This window comes from Acinonyx jubatus, chromosome C1, assembly GCF_027475565.1.
Source record: "Acinonyx jubatus isolate Ajub_Pintada_27869175 chromosome C1, VMU_Ajub_asm_v1.0, whole genome shotgun sequence".
NCBI lineage: Eukaryota > Metazoa > Chordata > Mammalia > Carnivora > Felidae > Acinonyx > Acinonyx jubatus.
In genome coordinates this window covers 67,537,501-67,563,407 of record NC_069381.1, presented here as the reverse complement: position 1 = coordinate 67,563,407, position 25,907 = coordinate 67,537,501, and the positions used below count along the sequence as shown (strand labels likewise).

Sequence of the window (25,907 nt, the reverse complement as noted above, 5' to 3'; positions counted from 1 at the left end):
CACATGATGCCATTCAGTGTCAAAAGGTACACATAAGGCATCAAATACTTGCTTTTAAGTATTGTATTCAATGGCATTTCCCTCAAAAGCTTCAACTAGAATAGTTTAAATTACGATAAGAAAGTGATAGATTTGAAAAGTCCTTTTCTGCTTTTTCTAGTAGTAGAAGAAAAGTCCAAGAGTGTGACGATTTGAAGAAGAGACAGAAAGCCAAATATTGGATAACAAACATTTAGTGAGTGAAGTTCTGGGGTGCCTGGGTAGCTCAGTCTGTTAAGCCTCTGACTTTGGCTCAGGTCATGATCTCATGGTTCGTGAGTTCGTGAGCCCTGGGTGGGGCTCTGTGCTGACAGCTCAGAGCCTGGAGCCTGCTTCAGATTCTGTGCCTCCCTCTCTCTCTGCCGTTCCCCCTCTCCCCCACCCCCCCCCCCCGCCCTCTCTCTCTGTCTCTCAAAAATAAATAAACATGACAAGAAAAAAAATTTTTAATATGGTACCTTCTCCAAAAAGCCTTAAAAAAAAAGATAGTGAGTGAAGTTGTTTATGACCCCTAAGGAAATTACACTTGAATAATGAAATTATGTTTCGTATGTTTTTACGATTTGGTTTAAAGCTACCTTTCCATGTTCAACAAACTAGGTAAGGAACATATTACTCCCAGTTTAAAAGAGAAAAAAGTTGTATGCCAACTATATTACAATAAAAAATAAAGATGTTTGTTCTTCACAGAAAAACAAAAAGAGAAGTTAAAAAAGTGGCGTAGCTAGTAGGACAAAAGCCGGATTGAGGCTAAAATGTAGGTTTTTCCAAATCCTGGTTCAATTTTTCTTTCATTGTAAGGCATACTTCTGCCTTTTAAAAATGCACATTCTAATGTAAACCAGCAGTCTTTTGTCATACAAATAGTAAAATATACACCACATTCACGGTTAGCTTATGTTTTATATATTTCATAGAAAATAAAATATTTGAAAACAAATTAAATTTTTATCAAAATCCTTGGTAAAGTTTGCACTTTCCTTTTGTATGTTCAATTTTTTGATAAAATTTTAATATATATATTTTATATTACAGTGGGAGAAACGTGTGTATACTTTGATTTCAAAGTGAAGTGAATTTTGAAATTCTGAGGCATGGCTCTGACATCAAAGATATTCAAATAATCACCACACTGATAACATTAACTTGATTGAATATTGCAGTCTTCTTGGTTAGATGTATTTAAAAGTTGTCTTCAGTTTCTGTTGCTTAGAAAATGCAGCTTCCAAGGAGAATTCAGTCAAGGGCATTAGTGTGTTAGTTATCAGAGAAAATATGATTAGGTTTGTGTAGAATTCACACGCATCTTTAAATTTTAAGTGCAGGGGCACTTGGGTGGTTTAGTCAGTTGAGCATCCAACTCTTGATTTCGGCTCAGGTCATGATCCCAGGGTCATGGGATCGAGCCCTGTGTTGGGCTCCTTGCCGAGCACGGAGCCTAATTAAGAGTCTGTCTGCTCCCTGCCCCATCCTGGCTTGTACTGTGAGTAAGAAAAATAAAATAAAATAAAATAAAATAAAATAAAATAAAATAAAAATAAATAAATTTTAAGTGCAAAAGATCCCAAGTCTTGTGAGACATAAAGTTAATACTCAGTGGAATTTAATTGAATATATGTAATTATCCTGTTCTGAATATGATCATTCCTATGTCAAAGTTTCTTGAAGGATATGGATCTTGAGACGTAAAGACTACATCTCCCTAAACAAAGTTTCAGTATCTCAGTGGTCAGCACTCAAAAGGCTAACATTTACTGGCCAAAAGATGTTTTCTGAAAGTAAGATGACTCTAAACTCAAAGGAAAGCATAAAATTATTTTTTGTATGCTTTTCTTTTCCTTATAATATACTTTTCTTTATCACTGCTTCCTCTTTTCCCATTTCCTATATCTATTTTGGCCCCAGTATCCAACTGATTTCACTCTAATTTTCTTTACCCTTATTCTATAACCTGTCACTTTTCTTAGAATTCCCTTGTTTCGTCTTCACCTGAGATTAGCCCCCAGCCTATAATACACAAAAGGGGTGTAAGACCATTCTGTGTACTGAAAACATAACACTCCAGTTTATAATATATACTTTTTTCTATTTGAAGCCTTTCTTTCTCTAGTAATGGAAACCTTTCACCATGTCTTTCTCCATTCTGTTCTATAATCCATCACTCTGCTTTTCCACACTCAACTTGCAGGTTTTGACCCTCCTTCTCTATTACTCTCTTTGAGATCTGAACCTCTTTCATCCCTTTTGCTATATTGCATGTCTGTCTCCTCTCAAAAGCTCCCTCCTTCTGTTCATGGCAGCTGATCCTCTAGATATCTCATCTAAGGAGGGGATGTAGAGGAGCAAGCCCACCAAGTGGCTTCGCTTTCAAATACTAAATGTGAACGTTGGCTGGACCGCCAAGTGGTAAGTCTATGCAGTACAAGCAGTAAGCACTACGGGGGCTCAAAACTTTTGTATTATTTCCCTGTGTGTGTCTGGACTCCATATCTGTGTCTGAATAATCATGTGCTTGTCTCAACTTTGTTAGGATTATTCAGTGCAGTCATTCAGACCAAAAGGCATTGCTGCTGTAACAGAAATACTGCCAAGCCAAAGAGTTTGACTTAGGTTCACAAAATAACAGAAAGTAAAATAATAAATAAATAAATAAATAAATAAATAAATAAATAAATAGGTTTTAAACTATATTGTGTGAATGGCAAATACTCAGAGCTCAAAAATAAAATGCCCCTTCAAATGTGACCCTTAAATAGACCGGAAATCATATTCAAGGATGCCAGAAGCTCATTATGCTTTGTTTTGATTCAAATAACCCTTTTAAAGTCCACATCCAATAGTGCTGTGTAGTAAGTAGGCATTTAATAAACCCTTGTTTAAATGGCCTGAAACTGAGGAATAAGAATTGTGTCAGAGAATTATTTGGAAGAAAGACACATAAACCTCACACTTTTCTTTAAAGTGACCTCTCCCCAAGAGTTCCCCTGATGAGAAACACTGGGAGCATCATGGAGATATTTTGGCATGCAGGATGGGTAAGTCTACGCTTGATATTTGTTGGGCCTCTGCTGAGGTGAGTATTAATCTCTCACTCCACTTGCCTACTTTATTTATCAATCAATATTTACCGTCCATTATTAACAGGTTAGGCTCTTTTTCTACTTTACTCAGCCCATAGGGCTGGGCTGGGGCAGATGTTAGCTTACATTCTGTCCTAATATGAACAGTTAACAAGACCTTATCTTACCCTGGCTCCTTCTCAGTGCTCCAGGCCAGGGCATTTTCTTGAGTGAGCTGATGGTTTGGGGTCTAAGGGAGAGGAAATGGGTTGATGGACTCTACCAAACCACTAATAATTTATTGAGCACTAGCTATGTACCACCACTTTTGAAGATGTTTACATAAAGAATTTCATTTTCAGCCTCCCGACACATCTACCCACTTTTCACAGATGGAGAAACTGAGGCACTAAGTTAAAACAAAATGTCTAAGGTTATGCAGCAAGTGGTAGAGCCAGGGATGGAACCCGGCAATTTGACTTGAGAGACACATTCTCAAGGAGTAAGGCTGTCCTAGGATAACTGGGTCAATTAATTCAAATCTTGTGTGAGACTGTGGTTTTGTTTTGTGTTGTTTTCTGTCTGCCAGGCTTGCTCCACTGGGTTGGATCATGCTGAATAGATTGCCTTGTTTCGAGTTGCCAGCACAAAAGGTTTTATTGTTGTTTTGTCTTTTGTTTTTGTTGTTGTTGTTGTTGTTGCTGTTTTGTTTTGTTTTGGGGGGAGGAGGTAAAGCTCTTTCTCTTGACCTGATTATTCCAAAAGCAGAACACCAGCATTATCAGGAGGACACTAGGCCACTGGTCCCTGGGGCAGCAGGTATAGAGAGGCATCCTGTGGAATGAGTGACACAAGTAGCCCGTATCTTGCTGGCTACAGCCCTATAATCAGGTTAATTATTGTGAAGATAGAATCTAGAGAAATGATCACTTAGGACACCAGGATAAGGGTCCTGGGTAAAGAACACAGAGTTCAGGGCATAAGATAAAGCTAAGTAAGCATGGAGAAAATGACGTCAGAAACACAGGTGTTAGAGGGGCACTTGGGTGGCTCAGTTGATTAAGCATCCGACTTCGGCTCAGGTCATGATCTCACAGTTGGTGAGCTCGAGCCCTGAGTTGGGCTATGTGCTAACAGTTCAGACACTGGAGCCTGCTTTGGATTTTGTGTCTCCCTCTCTCTCAGCCCCTCCCCCACTTGTTCTCTCTCTCTCTCTCTCTCTCTCTCTCTCTCTCTCTCTCAAAAATAAACACTAACAAAATTAAAAAAACAACAACAACAAAACAGAACAAGTGTTAGAATATCAGACTGTGTCAGGAAGACAGGGGCAGAAAAATCATACCATAGCTCAGACTCACTATGTAGAATGGGGAAAGGTCAAACTGCCAGATGACAGAACAAGCATAGCCCACTGCCCTTGGTGGGGTCTCTTCTGCATCTGTAGCTACTCTAGCACCCCCTTTGTGCCTAGCCTGTCTACTGTTTCTGTAAAGTCCTGGTGGTGAACACCATGAACATGATCTCTTACTTTTAGCTCAAGGTTCCTAAACTGGTGGAGCTATGTCTAGGAATGTGTGGAAATGTTTCATTTCCCACTCTGCTTTTTCATTGACCTTCCTTGTGTGGGGCTGTCCCTTCTGATGGAGAATCAGACTAAGACTGAAGAGCTTCTTCAACAGTTGCTGACTATCATACTAGAGACCACTATGCAAGAATAAGGGCTAGCTCAAAGAAGCTGTCATTCTTCTAGTCACAAGAGTTAGGACCTTGGATTAAGGAGATACTGGTTGATGTATTGCTTATAAGTTAGTTCAGCATTCAATGTTGACCTAAACCCAGATCCTGCTAAACTACATGGCACCTTAAAGACATACTTAGGCAACATTGACCAATGTGCTGCATTGCAGGGTACACAGCGTTTATTTCTTTATGACATAATTATTTAAATTTAGTTCTGAGGCCACCATGATCTGTCTTACCAGACGCTTTCAAATTTTGAATTCTCACCTGGGTTTCAGTTTGTTCTCAAGTCTTTATTTATATCCAGTGAATCAAAGGATAGTTTGGTAACTTCAACAATAACATTTGATGGGTAAATAGATTTGGGGTTATGAAATTTAGCTATCTTCTATTTTGCAACTGTAAGTGCAAACAGATATACATTGTTTTAAATTTAAAGGTCAGACCTGAAAGGTTCCACTTGCCAGGATGACTCTAGAAGCTTCATGGCCAGTATCCTTCTCATTGTTTTGTCAACTTCTGTTTGTACACTCATATCATGCTGACAGTATCATAGGCTCTTGAAGAAATATAAAATAAATGTATTTCATGAATTCAAAGTATGTAAATATATGAAAATATCTGAGCCACAGAAATATTTCCTTTCATGGTTCAGACTTTTTTTACTTTTTTATTTTTTATTTTAGAGAGAGGGAGAGAGAGCTCATGAGTGGGGGAGAGGGGTAGAGGGAGAGAGAGAATCTTTTTTTTTAAGTTTTATTTATTTTGAGATAGAGTCAGAGGCAAAAAGAGAGAGAGAAGGAGCAGGGGAGGGACAGAGAGAGAAGCAGAGAGATGGAGAGAGAGAATCCCAAGCAGGCTCGGCACTGTCAGTGCAGAGCCCAATGCAGGGCTCAAACTCATGAACTGTGAGATCGTAATCTGAGCTGAAGTCAGATGTTCAACCGACTGAGCCAATCAGGCACCCCAGAGGGAGAGAATCTTGAGCAGGCTCCACACTCAGCATGGAGCCCGACACAGGGCTCGATCCCTCAACCTTCAATCCCACAACCCTGGTATCATTGACCTAAGCCAAAATCAAGAGGTAGATGCTCATCTGACTAAGCCATGTAGGCACCCCTCAGACTTATAAGTTAGAAAAACTGGGTTCCATCAGCATAACAGAAGTTATCGTTTGGAGCCTGGTGAGGGGTTGACACTGAGGGAGTCTTCCCAGGACTATCAATGGAGAAGAACAAAATCTTATAAATGGATGGGGCGAGAATGCTCACACAAAACTCTGCTTCTATCTCAATCTTTATTCCTGATTAACTTGTCCTCAGTGACTGCTTTTACTCTCTTCATGATATGCAGAGTCCAGAGCACTGAAAAAGAAACCAGGAATCAGATTGAGGTTATTAGGCACAGAAATCTGGGTCCAAGAGAAAGCCAAGATTGCAAACTGAATATGGCCTCTTAGATCCACAACAAGAAAGAGCACACTCCTGCCCAACAATGAACTGTAGGTGATATTGAGATCAGTAAAGCCTTGAGGGAGGAAATAAAGGAACCCCAATTGATATAGCATGGTTAGAAGAGAAGGTGACCTCTTTCCCTGCCATAGTTTTGGGATGATGCTGGGGCAAGGCATTCCCTACAATCTTCTCTATCAGTATCAATTCCCTTCGTACCTCTTCTACCTGTCTCTTGCCCTTCTCTATATCTATCTCCATGGGTCACTGCCTAAAGTCAATAAATTGAGACCTTTCAAAACAAAATATTTAATTCATTGTAGTCTCAAGATACCCTTATCTGTCAGTTTGATACAGTATAGTGGAATGACCACAACAAGGAGTCAAACTGATATCAGTTTGAATTTGGCTTTGACATTTACTAGCTGTGCCCCCCTGGGAAGTTTACTTATACTTCTTTAAGCCTCAGTGTCTTCATTATAAAATGGGTAAAGTAGTAGCTACCTCACATAGATGATTAGAGGATTTAAGAGATAATATATACATAGTATAGGGCCTTCACATGGAAGTCATCAGTATATGGTAGTTTTGTTTATTATTTCTCCATACCAATATCTGTATTAATTTCCTCGGCTACTGCAACAAATCATCACAAGCTGAGTGCTTTAAAACAATAGAAATCTATTCTTTCACAGTTCTGGAGGTAAACGTACAAAATTAAGCTGTCAGCATGGTTGGTTTCTTCCGGAGACTCTGAGGGAGAATCCATTCCGTGTTTCTCTCCTAGCTTCTCTGGCTGCCAGCCAACATGGACTTGGAGACATATCACTCCAACCTCTGCCTCTGTTTTCATGTGGACTTCCTTTCTGTGTCTCTGTGTGTCTTCTCTTTTTCTGTTACTTATGAGGACATATGTCATTGTATTTGGAGCCCACCCTAATTCAGGACAATCTCATTTGGAGATCTTTACCTTAATTACATCTGCAAAATCCTTGTTCCAAATAAGGTTACATTCGGAGGTTCCAAGTGGACATGTCTATTGAAGGAACATTCTTCACCCCTCTACAAAACATGTGATTGGCTGAATTGTATCCCTCCAAGTTCATATGTTGAAGCCCTAATCCCCAGTACCTCAGAATGTGACTGTATTTGGTAGACAGGGCTCTAAAGAGGTAATCAAGTTAAAATGAGGTCATTAGTGTGAGCCCTAGTCTAGTCTGACTTGTGTTTTTATAACAAGAGGAACAAAGAGAGACACCAGGAATGCACATGCACAAAGGAAAGCACACTCTGTGTGAGGACACTACAAAAAGTGGCCATCTGTAAGCCAAGGAAAAAGGCCTCAGATGACCAAACATGCTGACACCTTGAGCTTGTACTTGCAGCCTCCAGAACTGTGGGAGATAAATTCTGTTGATTCAGCCACTGAGTCTGTGGTATTGTGTTATGGCACCCCAGCAAACTAACACAATACATAAATGATTTACCTGCTTTCTTTAGTTTCTTTAGGGGTATAACAGTTTACATATGGAATCTGACTTCTTACAGTGTGTTCATGAACCCCATATTTGCAGTAACCTTACAGTGTGAGGGAAGCTCGCTTCCCTCCTGCTCAGATATTACTCAATACACTAAGCAGTGTTACTTGGTCGAAATTCTCCATACCAATGGTCTGGTATGATTTGGTTTGATTTTGTAGCTGCATTGAATGAATACAATGAATATGGTTCAGTGCTTGATAACAAAAATTCTATAGTGTCATGGGCCATCATAATAAATATTATGGTTATTGTGAAATCTCAAAGGCATAGAGGATTTAGATTAAAGAGGACTAGAAGTTTCTAGTCCTTTCTAGAAGGACTAGAAGTTGATATTTCACCCCATTTCAACTCAAGAGCCATTTTACTTGTATATGAAGTACATATTCTACTGTCATCCATTAGCAAATTCTAAAAATAGCCTTCATGAGCATGAAATTTTGCATCTTTTAATTTATGGGCTTGAAAAAAAAACCTAAACTCCTAAGTGTTATCTTTTTTAACTAGCTTATGATTAGTGCAGCTGTTATTTTAGTTCATTGTTTTATTGCTTTTGTAAAGAGCTCTGGGATTTTTATGAAGGTGCTAAGCTTATAGTGTATTTTTAATCACCAATTCAGTTGTCATTATCTTTGTCATTAAAAACAGCACATCTGTAAGCCTATGCTGGAATTCAAATAATATACAAATATATACAAGCAATTAACAGTAAATATTAATAATGATATCATCAACCTCTAAGACAGAAAGCCAGAAAGACGGAGTTAAAGAATCATACATAGGTCTCCCAAGCTTTTCTCTAACAAGTATGGTTTCAGATATAGTTATCGTTGAGATATTTTTCTGACGTATTACTTATGACTGGCATACCTAGAGGTTTTAGCGCAATACATCAACCAGTGCTCTGGGGGTGGATCTCACATTGTACTCTCTTAACAATAGTTGGCAGCAGGTAGCATTCCTTTCCTCTGTGTCTATTCTGACCTGCTCCAAGGTCAAGACAATGAATATGTGATCCACCACTCACTTCCCTCTGAAAAGACATGGATTTCTCAGTTAGTGTAATCTACATGTTTCTTCACTGCGTTAACATCAATAAATAGGTTACTGAGAAAAGCAAGGAAGACAGGGCTACTGATACTCTAGTCTCTATGGCTAACATGTGAGCATTGGAATGATACTGGAAAGCATCATGATTCAAGTGCTTTGAACAGACTTCTTGATGGAGACGGTAAGCTCTACTGAATGATTTCTCTCTTTTGTCATTGTTGCCCAAGTGCTTAGCGCAGTGCCAGGCACCCAGGAGGTGATCAATAAATAATTGTTAACGGGTAAATTAGTGAATGAACAAACTGCAAAACGTATCACCACTCTTTATTAGGAAAAATATTATTAGTTGCTTACTCAACAGTGATAAATGGTACTGAACTCCATATGGTGAAATCAAAACAAAAAACATAATACACATAGGCCATGTTGCCTCAGGCTCAAGCAAAGCATTATCAAGATGCAGAGAGAGGAGCAAACACAGGCACACATCTGTGAAATAAGGAAGTAACAGCAATTACATATATATCGCAATCCATCAAGTAGTTCAAACAGAATATATAAACATGGTATCTATGCTGTGACCCCCCCAAGCCCCCCAAAGTTTAGGACATTTGAAATCTCAGGAAGTCTCTAAAGGAAATGCAAAATCTAATGTGAAAAGCCCTCAGAGGAAACAAGTTTTCAGTCCACGTTTGAGGAAAGTGTGAGCTCTCATTTGGTAAGAAGTACAAAACTGATAGATTAGGAAGCCACTGTAGGAACTTGAAAGGGGACAGAATAATGTGGACAAAATTTTTAATGAACTCATACAACATAGAAACAGGAAAACTTGATATAGTATATGTACAAACGTTCTAAGACTGTATTAAACATAATACAATGGTTCATTTCTGTAAATAATATCCTTGGGCCTGGGCAGGAGGGAGGCTGGCTCAGATAATGGCTTCCTGAAGTCAAATTGTTGCACTTGCCTACACAAGCCTAGTTAATAATCTTTCAAAATCTAACCACCTGTGAGTGAGACATTGAGGAAGTAGTAATAAATAAACTATTTTACTGCACCTTAGGGAAACACACTCATAATTTTACCCTACCTGAATCATGGGAGAGTAATTGTGATACCTTAGACATGGTTTTCTACAAAATCACAGGCTTTGGCTGTATACATTAGGTGAAGTAGAGAATCAAGTCAATCAATAATGTTGAGGAAAAAATAAAATGACAAAACAAAACTTCTCCCTCAGTTATCTGAATCATTAAGGTAAGAATGGGTTTTATAAAGAGTACATTTTCTAGATCAGTGGTTCTCATCTTGTTTAGAATAAGAGTAGCACTCTCTGTTGACTGAATAAATAGCATCTTTCATACTTTTTTTGGAGTAGGTATAAGTGTTATGATACTTGGAAAATTAAAATTTCATTGACTAGTATTTCTGACTTCAAATATAGCACAAATACCACCTCTAGATGTGAAGGGTTGCTCCTCAGAGAAGAGTGGCTGGGTAAGACAGTACAAAACGTCTCAAAACATGTTTGTTAACAATGTGCCTGGTTTGAGCCACTGTTTGCTTTTTTAAACAAAACTAGAAGTGGCACTCTTCAACAACATTCTTCAAATACATTCTTCTAACTGGAAAAGGTTAGGGACCATCGAGCTAGACAATTGCTTGGATCTGTGCTGGCAGTTGTGACTTTCTAGGATCACAGGATTAAAGAGCATCTCAGCAGGTTTGACATCTTGGCTGTCCTTATGATCGATGCTCGTCACAGTGGCCAGAACCATGATGAGACTATCCCCATCAGTCATTAAGGAAGCCTGTCATTTCACGCATATTGCCATAATTTGAGGACGTGTCTGAGGAGTGGAAGCAATGAAACTGCAACATGGCCAATCCCGTAAATTTAGCCATTTATCACATATTACAAGATCTAGAGTTGATGGCCAGGGTGATGGATATTAATGATGAAGATGGCTTGATTTAAATAGTTTATTGTCCATAGGTATAACTTAAGTATAATTTATTTTCTCTTTCCTCAAAATAACTATGGTTAAGACTGGGAAGATTAACTGTCAGAAATTACTTAAATAAGAAAGAGAAAGTGATTTAGTTTACCCATAACAGATTTAAAGTACATCAGAATTGAAGGGGGGAAGATATAAAAATCATGACATGCCAAGAAAATGAAAATATGGAAGAAATACACACATCATCAAGTCACTAGTTCAGATGAATCATTTTGCTTAGTGTAGAGAGCACAGTTAATAATGGGTTATCTCCAAAAATGCTTGAAACGTGGCATTGCAAAAGGAAATTCTGTTCATTTTTTTTTAATTTTTGCAAAGTCAGATAATTTTGAGAAAAACAGTACTGCAGAGAGTACCAAAGTTGCTAGACACAGCATCCCAGTTAAAAATAACTACAAATAGGAAGCCATCCTTGGTAGAACAAAAAATAAATGTGAAAAAAAAAAGTTTTGTTTCTAGGGAATCAAAGATCTCTAGCAGGGACAAATGACAAAACACTTAAGTTGAAAAATAAATGTAAAGAAGCTTGGGCATAGAATTGAAACTAGAATGAAAACAAAATAAAACCCTGATTACCATAAATGATTTTTTTAAAGGTGAGGTTGGAAGTATTTTTAAAATTATATATTTGGGGCACGTGGGTGGCTCAGTCGGTTGAGCATCCAATTCTCGATGTCAGCTCAGGTCATTATCTAAGGATCAAGCCCTGTGTCGCATTCTGTGCTGAAATTCTCTCTCTCTCTCTTTCTCTCTCTCCCTACCTTTGCCCCTTTCCCCAGGTCATGCTCTTTGTCTCTCGTTCAAAAAAATAATTTAAAAAAATTAAAAATAAATATTCAATTTAGAGTAGTAAATTATTACATAATACAGGCTACTTTCCACCTACATTTATAATCTCAGCATCTAGTAAGTGAAGGCACAAGGTGACATACTTTTTAAGATGTTTACCAGTCCTAACCCTTTTTGAAAACGAGTTCCATTTCTATAGTGGATGCTAGTCCCGTCTTTGAACTGGGTGATCCTTCCCTGTCATCATAGCAGATAGGACTAAGGACAGAGTGAGAGAGATCCGCCCTAAGATGGGTAGATATGATTTTGTCTCTAGAGAATTTGGAACTGGAGCACAGTTAATTAAATGCTGGAATAGAAAAGGGATGTGAAGCCAGTGCGGGGCCATGTTTGGGCTTGTGCATGTGCTGAAGCAGTGAAAATCACTTGAGAGAAAGGGAGGAAGAGAGAAAGAGATGCAGAGAGCCCGAGGGGCAAAAGCAGTGGAGGGAGGGGATGAGCACAAGAGAAAACCAGATGCTCTGTGAGAGACAGCCCTCACGAAACTTTCTTTTCTGTATGGTTATGGTTTCACATGAGGTTTGCCTGGAGTCCCCAACCTTGGTTTCTGCAAGTTTTCCCTACAGTTTTCATAATAAACTTCAACTGTGCTTAAGCATTAGGCTATGAGTTCAATTTAACGCATGGAGAAGAGGTAAGATTCTGCAGAAGTTAGGGGGAGAGATAAATATGAGACAGAGTCATCACATTTCTTTTAAGTTTCTCTATTTGGTAATTTATGAAACACAATACCTGCACTTATTGGCTCTTTATATGTTAACACATAACAATGGAATAAGTATGCTTAGTGACTTCTCTGGGTCGTATGGTTTCTTAGTGGACTAGCATATGATTTCCTAACACATACTCCCCCTATTAGATTTTGCTTAGTTAAAACTTGAACCGTTAGCCAAAATTAGGCTGCAAGTTTCTTAGTTTTTATAATGTATTTTTGCTTAAGTAAGCATGATTTAACATAATTTGTACTTCTGGTAGAAATACAGAAGTTGGAACAAACATTGTAATAAGATGTCATCTGTCTACAAAACAGAAAGAAAGAACCTAGAGTTGGTGAGAACTTAGGGAGATGGGCCATCTCAATCCTGGCTGTGTGAATTGTAATAGGAATTATGCCAATACTCATTCATTCAACAAATATTTATGGAATTCATTCTTGATGCCACTGTTCTAGGCACTGAAATTCATCAGTGAACAAATCAGACAAAAATCTGCCTGTATGGAACTTATATTTTTCAAAAAGTTTAAAACTGTACATATCTTTTTAACCTAAAAGTTGTACTTTGGGATATATGTATATGTATTTTTTCATACAGTGGAATACTATGTTGCCATTAAACACATGTTTTTAAAGAATATAGTATTAGGTTAAAATCTTCTTTTTTAAAAAAATTTTTAAAAGTTTATTTATTTTTGAGAGAGAGAGACAGAGTGTGAATAGGGGAGGGGTAGAGAGAGAGGGACACACAGAATCTGAAGCAGGCTCTAGGCTCTGAGATGTCAGCACAGAGCCTGACGTGGGGCTCGAAGTCACGAACTGCGAGATCATGACCTGAGTTGAAGTCGGACGCTCAACCAACTGAGCCACCCAGGCGCCCCTAAAGAATATAGTGTTAGGTTAAATATTAAGTTATAAAGGAGTAACTACAGTAGGTTCTCATCCTTATAAAAAATAATTTAAATAGTTTAGTGAGATAAGTGCTCACACGCATCTACTTTTTAAATTCAAAAGAAATATATACTGAAACATTAATGGTAGTTGCCTCTGTATGATGACATTATAGATCATTTTAATTTTGCTCTTATTATGTCTCCATGTTGCTAAATTTTCTGTAACAAGCCTGTATTAATTTGATATCTTTTGCCTCACGTGTAAGATGCATGACGTTTCACATTTTCATATATTTAAAATTGAGAATTATGAGCTCAATGTGGGCAGGAATCTGTCTTGGAAACTTACTTGAATCAATGAATGTTATTGTCAAAAAGAAAATGTCCATACTTTAGGCAAAGGAGTACATTGTAGTATAATTGTCACTGTACATGTTTGACATTAACGATGTCTACAAGCTGATTAATACTTTTGTCACTCCAGTTGAGCTATGTCTCTAAAATGCCACATGAACTTAAATTTGTTTGGATCCATATATATCATTTAAAATATCTTTTGGAAAGATGAGCACAGGGTACCTAAAAGGCAATTTAATTAAAGGTGGTGGATTCCTAACAATAGCTTCTCATTCAAGCTGGAAGAGCTCTGTGTCCAAAGTTCCCATTGTATGCGTTTTAATTAAGGAAAACAAACAAAACAATAGAAAATAGAAAAACTGCAAGTAATACAATACAAGCCATATATTATGAAATTAAACAGTCAGTCCAAAAGATGTTAATAAAAAGTTAAAGTTTTAGGGTTCAGACTAGTGAACATCTGTCATTTTTACCCCTTCACATCTGTATTTCCCACTCTGGAAAATAGGTAGGGTCTGCTGTCTACAAAAACCCTTCCTTTGGGGAACCCCTTCTCAGCTCGTGTAACCTACCTGGGTTTGACGCACACACCAAACTCTGCAGCTGTGCTGTTCGGTGCAGTCGTGGCGATTAATTTAAATCTAAATTGTTTAAAATAAAACTTAAAATTTTGTTCCTCAGTTACAACAGTTCCTCAGTTACATTTCAAGTAATCGTTAGCCACACATGACAAGTGGCTACCATGCTGGACAGTGTAGATGAGAGACATTTCCATCGTCACAGGAAGCTATCTTGAATCGTGCTGTGGAATTAAGTAACTCAGGAAATCCCATGTGACTGGCCATAGCGACACATGGCTATGTGTCAGAGGACACATGACCCAATCAGGTTAGTGAGATCCAGGCCCAGGGCTTTTGTAAGGGTTGAAAGAGAAAGGCTCTCATGACTCTACTGGAATAAAAGAGGATATGAAATTGGAGCTAATGCAGTTCCCACAAGGGACAACCCACTGAGTATGGAGACTGCACGGGAGAGAGAAATGAGATCATGGTGATGTTTTTTTGAGTCTATGAACCAACAGGGCCTAAAGACTATTTGCAGGTTTTTAAGTTGTAAAAGCCAATAATTTTCCATTTTGCTCAAAAGCATTTGGGCTATTTGGCTGTTTAGGTATATAACTGAAGGAGTACTGACCAAGCTATATAATCGAAGGTGAATTAACTGAAAAGTATCATGGTTGTCTCTGATGCCACCATCAAGGCTCAAAGGTGACTCCAAGGATATAAAAAAGATTCTGGGTCAAACTTTGCGATTCAAATGCAAGAGTGATATTTAATCATATAGATATATGTATTTGGTTGCCATTTAGCAAACTGAAGTCTTGTGTGTAAATTTTCATTTATTTTCTGAAAAGCGATTACCAGATCGGTGGGAGTAGGCTCTTATAATGGATAGCCTCTTGGAATCTATGAATATGATATATATTTATGTTAATATAGAAAACTTCAGGACAATAATTTGCTTTCATATTCATCAGCTCATACATTCTCCAGATTTGCTTTACTGATGCATAGGTGTTTATGATCTTTTGTATACTGCTTGAAGGGGCTTGGGGTTCATTGTGGTGTGGCCCGCTTTTGTGCAATAACTGGATACATAGTCTTTTCATAGTTGGTAATAGTAATTATGATATAGAAAGAAATTTGTATAATTCATTGCTAAAATTTTGGTGTGTCATATTTAATTTTAGTTTTCTTTTTTCTTATTCCCTCCTCTAATTTATACCTACTACCACTGGCTTTGAAGGTCAGGAAAGTAGTTAAAAATAAATTGCAAAAAATAGGTGAAGAAAATGTAAAGAGCCAGCTTTTTATCACTAAATGAAGAAAACTTTAATTTCAGTGCAGGCCTTTTCAACTATTTTTTTATTCTGTTTTGTTTTATCTTTTAAACATCTGTAATACAGCGAGGAGAATCATTGTGCACTATGTCGAGCTGAGTTCTCCACTTTTGCTCTGATGGCCTTAGCTGTAATTGGCTTGTGTAGGCTTCCATTTCATTTTCATAATGAAATATGGTTAACAAAAATGAAAATGCCAAGAAAATGGATGTGCTCTAAAAATGGCAGGGGATTGGGTGGGGTGATAGGACATGTTTTCTAACAGCTTACAAAATTATGTTTTCTCTCATTTCCTATCCCTCAAATAGACTGACCCAGGTAGAAGATAGCCCATTTTCAGAAAGGCTCCCTCAGGAATCAGTGGAAATGTTCAAAAAACTCCCTGAGTCAACACACTGACAGTGATCAGGAAAAAAAGAACAAACTCCACAAACTTCACTAGCTTTTGGGCTGTATACAAAGAACCATCATATCCCAGGCTTAGGGAATGATATATGATGCACCTGGAAAAGTGCATTCAGCTTGGATAAACTCAGTTCCAGAAATATGTAGAAGATTGGAGATAGTTAAGAGGGAAAAAAATGATGAAGTGACTGGGGAGGTGAGGTTGGGAGGGGGCTTGGGAGGAAAGATTAAAGCAACCGACTAAGTAACTTTTAAGATCTGACATGATAAGAGCCAACAAATATTTTAAAATAGCAAATACTATAGAGACAGAAAAATTATTTGGAATGGCCACAGGACCACAAAAAAAATAAGCAGTACTGACTATTCCAAAATTCTGGCTATGTATAGGGGAAAAGGAAAAACAAACAAACAAAAATAGTAACTTTTAGAATATTCTCTTAACGAGAACATAGGAAACTTAACTCATGGCAAATTTACTAACAAAGAAAGCCATGGGTGTTAGAATTTGATTGTGAGGAAAGGGTGGTGGGCGATATGACTGGAGAGGTTCTTTCCTACTTAGTATTTCTACAAATCTATTGTAATATGTAAATTCAAATTTACATTGAACAAGCGTATATTCCTTGCCACGCAGCGAGGTTTAAACCAAACTTTTAAAGAACCCATTATTACACAGTTTGCCCTGGGATCTCCGACCAACATAGGGGAGAAAACTGTTTTTAATCTGCAGTTTTCCAAAAACAATTCAATTAAAAATAATAAAAAATCTGAAATGCTGCCCACAAGGGTTAATAACTACAGAGGTGTCCAACAGATATTCAATCACAAAAATTTAAATGCTCTTTTCATTAAGCCTCTTGTGTCTTTTTCTATAGCTAAACCAAGATAATTGTTTTGGGGCTAATTTCTGAGGCTATTTAATAACACCTCCTGCTAGACTTCTTATGTAAACTCAGCAAGAAGAAGCATCCAGAGTAATAGAAAAATAGTTGTGCTCATTTTACAGCTCAAATTCATACTTTTCTTTATAAAAGAGATCCTGCTGTTTGAGTTTGGCAACTGCCTTACCAACTGCATTGGGGAAGATTGGATTAGGAGGCAGCGCTGACTATGCAGTAAAGTCCCCACTCTCTAGCAGGATTTTTATGTAAATTCCATTACAGTTCATACTTTTGCAGATAATGAAATGGATACAAAACACTTCAAGGTTTCTAAGTCAGCAAAATAATGAACAGGATAGCCTGTAAACTGCTTTAATACATTTTTGACATTTGGTCACTCATAAAAATGGGCTTGGTATTTCTTCTTTCATATAGGTTTTCTTTTTTAATGCTACATTCTAACAGCTCGTAGCTCTACAGGTTATTGCTAACGTGTGAACATGAACTACAAAGAGTTCGTCATACTTTAAATTTCAGCAAGTGGCAAATTTTGCATTATGTTTCCATAAGAAAATATGGACATTTTTTTCTACAAAATGTCATTCCTTTAGATTGAAAAAAGAAAAGCAAAAAAAGCACACATACCTTATAGACTAATGGCAGTGCCAGAGGGATATGCTTTTGTAATTAACTCACCACAAAATTAAAATTATGTAGATTGATCTATAATTATTCTTTTATATAATTTGTGATGACATGTATGGGCAAAAGTGTATTTTCAAATGACTAGCCCCTGGAGACAATATGTTTTCAGGTTTCCAAATGGGTCTTTTTTTAGCAATAGTCAATGACTATAACAGAAACAGTCAAGAAAAATATTACGTAGCACAATGTATAAAATGTATTCTTTACCTTCTGCTATTGTCATTTTAGTTCCATAGACTGTCTGTGCTTGAAGGTGAAATTCCCATTAGTGTCAATGGAGAATCCAGGCATGGGGTAAAGGAAATTCAAGACTTTGGCAACAATGACACAATTTTCCGAGTGAAGCAAGAATGTGAACAAAGTCCGCATTTCAAATATAAAGTATTCTGGTGATCCATTATCCCATTAGTGTAGCTGAACTTTTCAGGAAAGTATACTCATCTTTATTCTGGGATGACTAACACACATGCAATATTCCCTTTGGTATATTCAATAGTTTCAGTCAAAATAGGAAGCCTATTGACATTTCACCTCATTGCCAAATCAAACAAGATTAGTCATATGAACTGAGTCTCACTGATAGATGATTTTTGATGGTGAAATGTCAAAACGTGATGCATGACCTTTGGCTTGTAGTTAGCCTTTTGGGAGCCACGCAGTAACTTTGTCCAAAGAGGAGAAGCCCAACCTTTGGTTCCTGTGGACCTATGCGGAGAATCATACCATGATTACATTTTAGAATGTTTCACTCTCATGGAGCTCTCAAATGCACTCAAGTGTTCTGGAAGTAAACAGTCCAGGACTATGCTTTGGGAAGTCCAGATGAGTTAGAGAAATAGATGAAAACAGGGAGACAATGTAACTAAGCAATGCTAAACAGAGGCAAGAGGTCCGTAAGCACTGGTAACAATACTGAGTGCTTACTTAGGCTTATACTGATTGATTTATATGCATTATCGCATATATACCTCACAACAGTCCTATAAGTAGGTCCCTATCTTATAGATGAGACGGTTGAGAAAGCCATATAGCACACTGTTTTTCTGAAGATCAAATGCTATGTAATGGAATTGGATTTTAAGCATTCTTAACCACTTCAAATACCGTCTTTGCCTTCAATCCTCCCCATCACAACCACCAACACCAACACCAATACCAAAAAAGTAATTTGCCCTCTATACATACTTTTTGGGATATGCATTGGTTTTTGTGGCTTCATTCTTTTATGCTGCTTTTGATGGTTGTTAGCCTGGTTTAATATAGGTCTTAGATTATGATTTTGTCGTACATAGTAGTATGACTGGCCAATTACAGTTGTTTCTGCTCTTATTTGCCTCTAAGAGATTTTTCTTTAAAATTTCTGACCATATATGAAAGAGAAAATAGGGATTCCTCTGTTACTGGTCTACATGATTCTGGCAATAACAAAATGTAGTTTCTGGGAATATGATTATATTTTAAATGACAATAACAATAGCCAATGAATGTGCGCACACTCGTATCAGGCCTTATGCTGGATGCTTTGGGTATATAAACTCATTCACACTCAGAACAACACTGTGGAGTAAGTATTATTGCAACCATTTTACAGATAATGAAATGAAGCTCAAACGATCTAAGGAACTTGCTGAAGGTATGAAAAGTCTGCAGCAGAACTGATTCAACACAGATCTTTCTGCCTCCACGGACCTTGTGCTTTCCTTTACCACATTGCCTGCCATATCCAGGGATATTAACTCTTCTGAGCTACTTTCTTTTAGGCTGCAGATAAACTTTTAAGATCTGACAAACTCTGTTAGAGGCAAAGAGTAAAGATCATTAACATAAGATACAACGGCATAAATGCCTTTTTTTCCTCCCTTCTTATCACTTTCATCTTCCTTCTCTCTACTCCTTCCCATTTTTATGTGAAATGATATTATACATTTCAGTACTTTTGGATGTCTGGCAGCAGTTGCCATAGGTGAAAGGAAGAGACAAACCATCCCTAAGTCTAGAATTGCTGAGATTAACAGTGCCTGTGGAAACAGGACGCCTTGCCTACCTTGGTCTAGTTTGCCTCAATACTTCAGCTTTTAATTGTAATACCAGGTTCTACTAATGTGCACACGGGACCTAAGAATTCTGCTTCCTTTGACTTCTGTTCCTCATTACGTTGTGTGCCCTTGGTCTCCTAAAGAAACAATGAAAGAGAAAGCAGGGGGGATAAGAGATATTTCCCCTAGCACTTGGCAATCTGACATGTTTGCAGGTCTGTATTTATCTCTGTCTCATCCTTTTGAAGGTGAGCTTGTGGGGAGTACCATGCATGTCATGTTGCATTAAGTACTCAGCACACTCTTACTCAATGCTTAACGTAATAATTCTCGTATTCATTCAAGAGAAAAGCCTTCTTTTCTTATGTCCAGCCAACTGAAAAGATTCATAAGGATGATTTAAAAAGATTGAAAGGCTACTCTAAGCACAAAAATTTACAAGACACACACACACACACACACACACACACACACACACACACAGAGCAAAATCTCTCAGTGGTAAAAGATAGTATTCGAGTTGTTGCCCTTTCTCTTTTTTAAGAGCTAATGTCTTGATAAATGTTTGTTCAAAGCTGGTGCATATTGTATCACTCAAGAATATATGCATGTCTCTTCAGAATTAAAAAAAGAAAAATGAAAAACTGCTTTTGGACGAATCTGTGCTTTTGAGTGGCCTGTTTGGTTGAAAGTTTATAGTACTTATTTTACAAAAAAAAAAGGTTTTACTAAATTAGCTTCTTCTAGAAAATAAATCTGGATATGATCAGGAACAGCCAAAGCAAGAAGCAGTAAAATCCAAAAATAATATTATAAACAGCTTAAGTCACTTAACTTTATGTAAATGTACTGAGGAGGAAAAAAAATAAGAGCAGAAAAAAAAGAGACTGAACAAAGCAGGTTAAAAACTGGGAGGAGAGAACTCTTGGATCAAAGGAAAAGAAACAAAAGAAATTATAAGCTATTCTTCTTTTACTAGAAAGAAATTAAGACTTGCACCTATGATACATCGGAGTAGAAGCAACTATAAAAGAAAAAACAAAAAACAAAAACATGCCCAAACCTGTATTTGGATCAAGGTGGAGTAGCTACCTGCCACAATTACATAAAACCATCTCAAGTTATTGTTACAGGATTATTTCTGAAATAGGAAAATACTCAAGTATGCAACATCCTTCCCAGAATTTTCTCCCCTTAATCAGTAAGTTATAACATTTCAGAACACAGCAAGTGCCACATTCATTAACTTCTAATACTGAATTAGAGCTTTCTAAATCTTCTTTATCCCCTTTAGAGTTTTATGCCTGACTTCTGTTTCGTTGTGTATAAAAATGTATCAAATATTACGCATATTTTTTACTCTCCTGTCATTTTTTAAATTGCTAGGTCAAAATTATTTCTCAGATATCAAGCATACACAAAAGTGTTTTCCCCTAAGCTATAAAAATTTGCTTAAGGTAGAATGATTAGTAAATATTTTAAAACAAAGGAATATCCAAATGCATTTATTTTTAAGAAGTTTGATACTATGTAGCCCCTATGTTTGCCCAATAATAAGGTAACCATTTATCCCCCATGTGGGCAATCCCCATTGATGTCTCTTGCTCTGGCCCAATTATTAATAGCATCCCTTTTCTTCTCAAAGGCATCCAAATTTAGATAAAAATTATATTGTTACCCCTACCTAATATCAAGGCAGCATGGCAAGAAAAGTTCTGAGGCTTTTGAGACAAGCCCACAGGGGTCTGTGCTTATTTCCATCATTTACTTATTGTGTATACTCGGGCAATTACTTATCTGCTCTGAGACCAATTTTGTCGTCAGCAGCATATGGGTAATAATAGCTCATAGACTTGTTGGGATAACGTGAATGCAACAGTATTATGTCTGGGTACATACACAAATGGGGATAATAAGATCACCTTATAAGATTGTTGTGCATTTAACTTAAGATGATGGATTTATGCATACTGCTTGGCACATGGTAGATACACCAAATACAGTTTTCGTCACACTCGTTCTCATGATCATCATTATCATCTGCCATTAGTGACTGTTTGTAAATATTAGAGTTAATTGCTTCTCTCCTAACATCATCTTTTCTAGTACTCATGTCACATCTGTGGAAGACGGTTAGAATTTTGCCTTGTACCCATAACAACCAGGAATTATGAGCTCTTTCCTAGCACTTTAGACTGCAATTGTGTTGAACGCAGCCTGGGCAGCATTTGGTCAGTTATTAGGGAAAACACATTGCTTCGTTTGATATAAGAATGAATTTCTCAGAGTGCATCTGAAAAGTATCCTCAAGGCAGAGGAGTATGAACTCTGACTTTGGAGACAATCCCTGATTCTCCCCTCCTGAGAGAAAATGTCTTAGAAGCCTCCATCTGATTCTTAATAATTCAAGCGGTTTCCATTCTGTTTCATTACATATCTGTTTCTGTTTTGCATTTTAAAATGTTTTAATAATTTTCTACCAAGGCAAATTTGTGTGTTCTGAGGCTTATCTTCCTCCTGATACACTCCTGCCTGCTTCCACATTACCTGTGCACCAGTTTGAGAAAGAACAGAGATTCCCTTGTTGGGTACAGCTGGCTTAGAAACCAGTTCTGCATTTTATGCACCTTGTGGCCCTTGGCATACTACTTAATTTCTCTGAACCTCAGTTTCTTGGTCTTAAAAATGGGGATACTATAAATATCTATCAAGTTGTTTGATATTTAAATGTGATCATGTCTGTAAGCCCACTAACTCACATATTAGGAATTCAATCTATGTCAGTTATTTTACATTCTTTTTTTGTTAGTGAAAAATGGTTAGTGATATCTAGCCAGGTCACACTGATGAGGACCAGTTGGAATTTATTTCTGTTGGGTCACAAAACCCAAAAGCACATAAAATAGATGACATCTGGCTTACCACATAAAAATGTCTATGCAATCCAACACGGAGTCTCATGCAACTATCCAGGTTCTCTCTTCCAAATTCCCTTAGTAACTCAACCTTGAGTGGTAATGGCTTATTAATGACCTTACTTGACTAGGCATGCATGTTTTTTGGAATCCAGTTGCCATATAGGAACCATATGGTTGAGACCTCTTTAGACTTTACAAAGCGCATTAGTAAAATGAAAACAGAAATAATATTGTGAGGCACAGGATTCAGTCAGCCAAAGACTCCATTCTTTACCTGGCTGACACTTAGATGTCCTTCAAGATTCCAGTCAGACATAATCTCTTTTGGGAAATGCTCCTCAAAGACCCTGTGCTTTCCTCTATCATTGTACTTATTACAAACCGCAGAAAATTCGTGTTCATTTACCTATCTGCTCCCTTAACCTTTCAATCTGTAGAGTAACAGTTCTCCAAGTAAAATCAGCAGACTCCTCAAGGTCCCAGAGACCCTTTTAGGGGGGGTTGCAAAGTCAAACCTATTTTCAAAATAATACTAAGACATTACTTGTCTTTTTCACTCTATTGACATTTGCACTGATGACAGAAAAGCATTGGTGTGTAAAACTAATACTCTGAATTAAGGCAAGTGGTACCAGACTAGCTGCTGTACAGTTTGTTCATCAAGTTGTAGTATCATAGTCATTATATTCTTATTCATCTACCACTTGCAATGACACAAAAGCAAAACAACACTAAACAAAGAACAAACAAAAAATAACATACCAATTTCAGTGAAGGATGCCCTTTAAAAAACAATGAAAATTAATATTCACTTTATAAGCCCAGATTCCTGAATACACATCTTTAATATTCTGTGTGACAAAATGGGATGTATATAAAAAGCACTCCCACTGTAACTGAAGGATGATGATTGTCAAGTACTTGTGAGATAAATGTTTGGGTTGCAAGCTGAAATAGCTTCTCTTTTCATGGTTTTTACTTTAAAAAGCAACTGACAGACAAACCATGGTTATTCAGAGTCGGGTACTTCACAGATATGTTTCAAAAGATGAATGAAAGCAAGCAAGTCAATTCAAGGAAACAACCAATGGTATTTATTGCCAATGACAAAATTCAAACATTCCAGCAGAAATTATAATCTAAAGAATAATTTGTATCTGCCATTATGTGCCTGACAACTTCCCAATGCTTAAAGACTTTTCTGATAAGCTTGGTGGTAATATTAACAGTGGCAATTAGAAAAATAAGTTTTATGACATATGTCGACTTTTGGGAAATCTGCATAATTCAGTAAAACAGTATTTTCCATCATGTTATAAAATCATGCAAGTAATGCATGGGGGAAAGAGCTATTCGTAGGGTGAGATAAACCAGGGGTGCCTGGCTAGCTCAGTTGGAGAAGCATGTGACTCTTGATCTTGAGGTTGTGAGTTCAAGCCCCCCATTGGGCATAGAGATTACTTTTAAAAATGTAAGGCAAACTAATGTACTTTAACACAACAGATTTTAAAATGTTCTTTGATTTGGTTTCAGATTCCACTTTGCAACTAACCTTTAATGAACTATTTTTTTTAATGTTTAGTTTAGTATCAAAGAAGAATATCGCATTTATCTGAAAAGGTTATTAAAATATTCATCTTCATTTCAATTAATATCTGTGTAAGGCTGATTTTTTTCATATACTTCAAACAAAACAATACATTGCAATAGATTGAAATACAAATAGATATGAGAAATTGGCTGTTCTCTTTTAACACAGATATTAAAAATTTTGCAAAAAAATGTAAATAATGTCAATGTTTTTTTTAAGTTTATTTATTTTTGAAACAGAGAGAGACAGAGCATGAACGGGGGAGGGTCAGAGAGAGAGGGAGACACAGAATCGGAAGCAGGCTCCAGGCTCTGAGCTGTTAGCACAGAGCCCCATGCGGGGCTCGAACTCACAGACCGCGAGATCGTGACCTTAGCTGAAGTCGGACGCTAAACCGACTGGGCCACCCAGGCGCCCCAATAATGTCAATTTTCAGAGGACGTTTTTGTTTTCAAAAATAGAGTTACTTTTCATAAAACTGTGTTTTTATGTTTATGTTTTATGTGTTATATGCAGTGAGTTTATTATTGCTATTTATAACTGAATATTAATTTGTTTCCCTATTAATTCTAATGTGATAAATATTGAGAGCTATAACTCATAAAAAAATCTTTTGTGATCCTCAATAATTTTTGAGAATGGAAAAGGTGCTGAGACCAAAAAATGTAAGAATCACTGCTAGAGAGGGTAACACCATTCATCTTTCTATCCAAAATGCCCATTATTCACTAGGTGGTTCATACATGTTTATGTAATGGATGGATGGTTGATAAAGTAACTGAATATTGTATATAATGTCAGAAAAATCTTACACTATAATAAAAAATAGTTGATATGCAATATGTAAGGAATAAATTCAAATGCAATTTATTATTATTATTATTATTATTATTATTTTGTCTACCATTGTTTCTTGCCTCATAATGCCTATCTCCAAAACTGAGGTAAAGAAAAAGACTCTTTGGTAATAATTTATCATTTAATTAAATCACTCAAGAAACATCTGCTGGGAAAATACTATTTGCCTGGATCTAGATGAGATATTGGTGGTGATAAGAGGGACAGCAAAATAGTTTATTTTTCTTAAAGTTTATTATTTGACAATCAAAGAATTTACTTGTTTCATCATCAATTTGCATATTTTACAACAAATGTGTTTGAGATAGACTAGTCTTAACACCTTTTGAAGGTTTTAACATGTTTTGGTTGACTGTTTTTTATATTGCTTTATCATTGTGCTTTAAGGAATATTTAGTATCCACCTCTTCTCCAGTTTCCTGTAATAAATGCTTGAGTGCCTGTTAGTCCTAGAATGATCTGGAGGGGGAGTTTTGATGGGCAGGAAAGCAGAAACCTGAAGGGACAAAGTGAGTGAGGACACAGTCTCAACTAGATTAATTTACAGACTGAAGTCTCACAGAAACATGAATCAAGTCAGAACTTTCTCAAAAATTCTAAACCCTAAGTGTTTTTTTTCTTTTTTTTTTTTTGTATTACTATTTTGCCTCCTTCAAGTCAAAGTCAACTCTGTTCTCAAAGAAAGAAAGAAAGAAAGAAAGAAAGAAAGAAAGAAAGAAAGAAAGAAAAGAAACAAAGAAGGAAGGAAGGAAGGAAAGAAAGAAAGAAAGAAAGAAAGAAAGAAAGAAAGAAAGAAAGAAAGAAAGAAAGAAAGAAAAGAAAAGAAAAGAAATACAGAAAAGAAAAAAGAAAACATAGGAAAAGAAAAAAAGGAAAAAGTATATTTGTGAGGGG

At 36.9% G+C, this 25,907-nt stretch overlaps 1 protein-coding gene and 1 long non-coding RNA gene across 14 annotated transcripts in view; one reads left to right on the top strand and one right to left on the bottom strand.

The window, feature by feature from the left end:
- ADGRL2 (adhesion G protein-coupled receptor L2) overlaps positions 1–25,907 on the bottom strand; it is a 619,307-nt gene that overhangs the window by 237,738 nt on the left and 355,662 nt on the right. The gene's annotated exons all lie outside the window — the stretch shown is intronic.
- Positions 1–25,907, top strand: part of LOC128313906 (uncharacterized) — a 57,905-nt gene that overhangs the window by 6,559 nt on the left and 25,439 nt on the right. The window contains exon 2 of the long non-coding RNA XR_008294997.1: positions 3,002–3,074. This is a non-coding gene — a long non-coding RNA (uncharacterized LOC128313906). The remainder of the gene's footprint in view (positions 1–3,001; positions 3,075–25,907) is intronic.